We start from the raw sequence: 6,553 nt of genomic DNA on the forward strand, positions 1-6,553 counted from the left end.
CAGCTCCAATTTGTGTAGAATTGTTGGAAATTAGCTTCAAAACTGTACAATTTTCTCTCAGCTCAATGGAGAAATGTGTACAATTGCAGAAAATGTACTTACAAAAGCAACATTTTCTTTACGCCGCCAAGATACCTTAACCTTCCTGGCTAATATACATATATATATGTGGGAAGATCAAAATAATGAAACTGTCTACCAAATCTATTCATTAAAAAAAGTTAATCACTTCTACTTGCCATTATCATTCACTCGATGATAAGACAAGACATGATATATACAGTATATATATATATTTTTTGCTAACATATGATGGGGGTCCCTGGGTCGCCAGTTTGCCTGGGCGGGAATCCCTGGACAACAAAGGTTTCAGATGCATCCACAGTCTGAACTGTAAATAGGGTTGCCATTTCAGATGCATCCACAGTCTGAACTGTAAATAGGGTTGCCATTTCAGATGCATCCACAGTCTGAACTGTAAATAGGGTTGCCATTTCAGATGCATCCACAGTCTGAACTGTAAATAGGGTTGCCATTTCAGATGCATCCACAGTCTGAACTGTAAATAGGGTTGCCATTTCAGATGCATCCACAGTCTGAACTGTAAATAGGGTTGCCATTTCAGATGCATCCACAGTCTGAACTGTAAATAGGGTTGCCATTTCAGATGCATCCACAGTCTGAACTGTAAATAGGGTTGCCATTTCAGATGCATCCACAGTCTGAACTGGGAAATAGGGTTGCCATTTCAGATGCATCCACAGTCTGAACTGTAAATAGGGTTGCCATTTCAGATGCATCCACAGTCTGAACTGGGAAATAGGGTTGCCATTTCAGATGCATCCACAGTCTGAACTGTAAATAGGGTTGCCATTTCAGATACATCCACAGTCTGAACTGTATAGGAAGGTGTCAGGACAATCCATGGCTGAGTTGGTCTAGTCTACAGCAGTTTCTCAATCCTGGTCCTGGGGACTCAAAATGGGTTAAGGGGTGCAGATTTTAGTTTTTGCCCTAGCACTCACCCACTTGACTCAACGAATCAACTCCTCATTAAGTCTTTGATTTGAATCCGTTGTGTGAGTGTTAGGGCAAAAACTAAAATGTCCCCTTTTGGTCCCCAAGACCAGGTTTGAGAAACACTGCTCTGCAGTACCAGTTCATGCACCAGGACGTTCAGCAGCCATCTACATGTAGTACTGTAGAGCTAACACTAGGGGGCGTTTACATTTTATTTTATTTTATTTAACCTTTATTTAACTAGGCAAGTCAGTTAAGAACAAATGCTTATTTACAATGACGGCCTACACCGGCCAAACCCGGACGACGCTGGGACTCCCAATCACGGCCCGGTTGTGATACAGCCTGGAATCAAACCCAGGGGGGTCTGTAGTGACGCCTCAATCACTGAGATGCAGTGCCTTAGACCGCTGCGCCACTCGGGAGCCCACTCACACTAGGGGGCATACTCAACTATAGTCCTGCATTAACGTCACTAGTCATCAGTCTTCCAGAGCTATGCATAAATCAAATCAAATATTTTTTTTGTCAAATGCGTCGAATACAAGTGTAGACTTTACCGTGAAATGCTTACTTACGAGCCCTTTTCCAACAATGCAGAGTTAAAAAGGAATAAAATTAACAAATAGATCAAAATAAAATAGTAGCACAACAAAATAACAATAATGAGGCTATAGGTTATATACAAGGAGTACCGGTAATGAATCAGTGTACTGGTGTACGAGGTAGTTGGGGTGTTTGATTGAGATGATCTGTACATGTAGGTTTGGTTAGGTGATTGATTGAAGTACTATGTACATGTAGGTACGGGGTGAAAAGCAGAATGTCTGGGTAGCCGTTTAATTAACTGTTCAGCAGTCTTATGGCATTGGAGTAAAAGTTGTTCAGGAGCCCTTTGGTCCCAGACTTGGCGCTCCGGTACCGCTTGCCATTCGGTAGCAGAGAGAACAGACTGTGACTGGCTGGAGTCTTGGACAATTTTTAGGGCCTTCCTCTGACACCACCTGGTATAGAGGTCCTGGATGAAGGGTGCTCGGCTCCAGTGATGGGCCGTATGCACTACCCTCTGTAGTGCCTTGCGGTCGGAGGCCGAGCAGTTGCCATACCAAGCGGTGATACAGCCAATCAAGATGCTCTCGATGGTGCAGCTGTATAATCTTTTGAGGACCTGAGGGCCCATGCACACACACACACACACACACACACACACACACACACACACACACACACACACACACACACACACACACACACACACACACACACACACACACACACACTTACACTCCCTTCACTCCCTTCACTCTCTTCACTCCGTACACTCCCTTCACTCCCTTCACTCCCTTCACTCCCTACACTCCCTTCACTCCCTTCACTCCCTACACTCCTTACACTCCCTACACTCCTTACACTCCTTACACTCCCTACACTCCCTTCACTCCCTTCACTCCCTTCACTCCCTTCACTCCTTACACTCCTTATAATCCCTTCACTCCCTACACTCCCTACACTCCCTTCACTCCCTTCACTCCCTACACTCGTTACACTCCTTACACTCCCTTCACTCCCTACACTCCCTACACTCCCTTCACTACCTTCACTCCCTACACTCCCTTCACTCCCTACACTCCCTACACTCCCTTCACTCCCTACACTCCCTACACTCCCTTCACTCCCTTCACTCCCTTCACTCCCTACACTCCCTACACTCCTTACACTCCTTACACTCCCTACACTCCCTTCACTCCCTTCACTACTTACACTCCCTTCACTCCCTACACTCCCTACACTCCCTTCACTCCCTTCACTACCTTCACTCCCTACACTCCTTACACTCCTTACACTCCCTTCACTCCCTACACTCCCTACACTCCCTTCACTCCCTTCACTCCCTACACTCCCTTCACTCCCTACACTCCCTACACTCCCTTCACTCCCTTCACTCCTTACACTCCCTTCACTCCCTTCACTCCCTTCATTCCCTTAACTCCCTACACTCCTTACACTCCCTACACTCCTTTCACTCCCTTCACTCCCTACACTCCCTACACTCCTTTCACTCCCTTCACTCCCTACACTTCTTACACTCCCTACACTCCCTACACTCCTTACACTCCTTACACTCCCTTCACTCCCTTCACTCCCTTCACTCCTTACACTCCCTTCACTCCCTTCACTCCATTCACTCCTTACACTCCCTACACTCCTTTCACTCCCTACACTTACTACACTCCCTTCACTCCCTTCACTCCCTTCACTCCTTACACTCCCTTCACTCCCTTCACTCCCTTCATTCCCTACACTCCCTACACTCCCTTCACTCCTTACACTCCCTTCACTCCCTACACTCCTTACACTCCCTACACTCCTTTCACTCCCTTCACTACCTACACTCCCTACACTCCTTTCACTTCCTTCACTCCCTACACTCCTTACACTCCCTACATCCCCTACACTCCTTACACTCCCTACATTCCCTACACTCCCTTCACTACTTACAATCCCTTCACTCCTTACACTCCCTACACTCCTTACACTCCTTACACTCCCTACACTCCCTTCACTCCCTTCACTACTTACAATCCCTTCACTCCCTTCACTCCCTACACTCCTTACACTCCTTACACTCCCTTCACTCCCTACACTCCCTACACTCCCTACATTCCCTACACTCCTTACACTCCTTACACTCCCTTCACTCCCTTCACTCCTTACACTCCCTTCACTCCCTACACTCCTTACACTCCCTTCACTCCCTTCACTCCCTTCACTCCCTACACTCCCTACACTCTTTCACTCCCGTCACTCCCGTAACTCCTTACACTCCCTACACTCCGTACACTCCCTTCACTCCCTTCACTCCTTACACTCCCTACATTCCTTTCACTCCCTTCACTCCCTACACTCCCTACACTCCCTACACTCCTTACACTCCTTACACTCCCTTCACTCCCTTCACTCCTTACACTCCCTTCACTCCCTTTACTCCCTACACTCCTTACACTCCCTTTACTCCCTTCACTCCCTACACTCCCTACACTCCTTACACTCCCTTCACTCCTTACACTTCCTTCAGTCCCTTCACTCCCTACACTCCCTTCACTCCCTACACTCCTTTCACTCCCTTCACTCCCTACACTCCCTACACTCCTTACACTCCCAAACTCCTTACACTCCCTTCACTCCCTTCACTCCTTACACTCCCTTCACTCCTTTCACTCCCTACACTCCCTACACTCCCATCACTCCTTACACTCCCTTCACTCCCTACACTCCCTACACTCCCTACACTCCTTACACTCCCTACACTCCTTACACTCCCTTCACTCCCTTAACTCCTTACACTCCCTTCACTCCCTTCACTCCCTACACTCCCTTTACTCCCTTCACCCCCTACACTCCCTACACTCCTTAAACTCCCTTCACTCCCTACACTCCCTTTACTCCCTTCACTCCCTACACTCCCTACACTCCTTTCACTCCCTTCACTCCCTACACTCCTTACACTCCCTTCACTCCCTTCACTCCTTACACTCCCTTCACTCCCTTCACTCCCTACACTCCTTACACTCCCTTCACTCCCTTCACTCCCTACACTCCCTACACTCCTTTCATTCCCTTCACTCCCTACACTCCTTATACTCCCTTCACTCCCTACACTCCTTACACTCCCTTCACTCCCTTCACTCCCTACACTCCTTACACTCCCTTCACTCCCTTCACTCCTTACACTCCCTTCACTCCCTTCACTCCCTACACTCCTTACACTCCCTTCACTCCCTTCACTCCTTACACTCCCTTAACTCCCTTCACGCCCTACACTCCTTGCACTCCCTTTACTCCCTTCACTCCCTACACTCCCTACACTCCTTACACTCCCTTCACTCCTTACACTCCCTTCACTCCCTTCACTCCCTTCACTCCCTTCACTCCCTACACTCCCTTCACTCCCTTCACTCCCTACACTCCCTACACTCCCATAGCTCCTTACACTCCCTTCACTCCCTACACTCCTTACACTCCCTTCACTCCCTTCACTCCCTACACTCCCTACACTCCCATAGCTCCTTACACTCCCTTCACTCCCTACACTCCCTACACTCCTTACACTCCCTTCACTCCCTTAACTCCTTACACTCCCTTCACTCCCTTCACTCCCTACACTCCTTACACTCCCTTTACTCCCTTCACTCCCTACACTCCCTACACTCCTTACACTCCCTTCACTCCCTACACTCCCTTTACTCCATTTACTCCCTACACTCCCTACACTCCCTACACTCCTTACACTCCCTACACTCCTTACACTCCCTTCACTCCCTTAACTCCTTACACTCCCTTCACTCCCTTCACTCCCTACACTCCTTACACTCCATTTACTCCCTTCACTCCCTACACTCCCTACACTCCTTACACTCCCTTCACTCCCTACACTCCCTTTACTCCCTTTACTCCCTACACTCCCTTCACTCCTTTCACCCCCTTCACTCCCTTCACTCCCTTCACTCCCTTCACTCCCTTCACTCCTTTCACTCCCTTCACTCCCTACATTCCCTACACTCCTTACACTCCCTTCACTCCCTACACTCCCTACACTCCTTACACTCACTACACTCCTTACTCCTTACACTCCCTTCACTCCTTACACTCCCTACACTCCCTTCACTCCCTTCACTCCTTACACTCCCTTCACTCCCTTCACTCCCTACACTCCCTACACTCCTTACACTCCTTACACTCCTTAAACTCATTACACTCCTTACACTCACTACACTCCTTACACTCGCTTCACTCCCTTCATTCCCTTCACTTCCTACACTCCCTTCACTCCCTTCACTCCTTTCACTCCCTACACTCCCTACACTCCTTACACTCCTTACACTCCTTAAACTCCTTACACTCCTTACACTCACTACACTCCTTACACTCGCTTCACTCCCTTCACTCCCTTCACTCCCTACACTCCCTTCACTCCCTTCACTCCCTTCACTCCTTACACTCCCTTCACTCCCTTCACTCCCTTCACTCCTTACACTCCTTACACTCCTTACACTCCTTACACTCCTTACACTCCCTACACTCCTTACACTCCCTTCACTCCTTTCACTCCCTACACTCATTTCACTCCCTTAACTCCCAACACTCCCTACACTCCCTTCACTCCTTACACTCCCTTCACTCCTTACACTCCCTACACTCCCTACACTCCCTACACTCCCTACACTCCTTACACTCCGTACACTCCTTTCACTCCCTTCACTCCCTACACTCCCTACACTCCCTTCACTCCTTACACTCCCTACACTTCTTACAATCCCTTCACTCCCTTCACTCCTTACACTCCCTTCACTCCCTTCACTCCCTTCACTCCCTACACTCCCTACACTCCCTACACTCCTTAGAGTCCCTACACTCCTTACACTCACTACACTCCTTACACTCCCTTCAATCCCTTCACTCCTTACACTCCCTACACTCCCTACACTCCTTACACTCCTTACACTCCTTAAACTCCTTACACTCCTTACTCTCA

This window comes from Coregonus lavaretus (genome assembly GCF_964263955.1).
Source record: "Coregonus lavaretus genome assembly, contig: HAP1_SCAFFOLD_1306, whole genome shotgun sequence".
In the NCBI taxonomy this organism is placed as follows: domain Eukaryota; kingdom Metazoa; phylum Chordata; class Actinopteri; order Salmoniformes; family Salmonidae; genus Coregonus; species Coregonus lavaretus.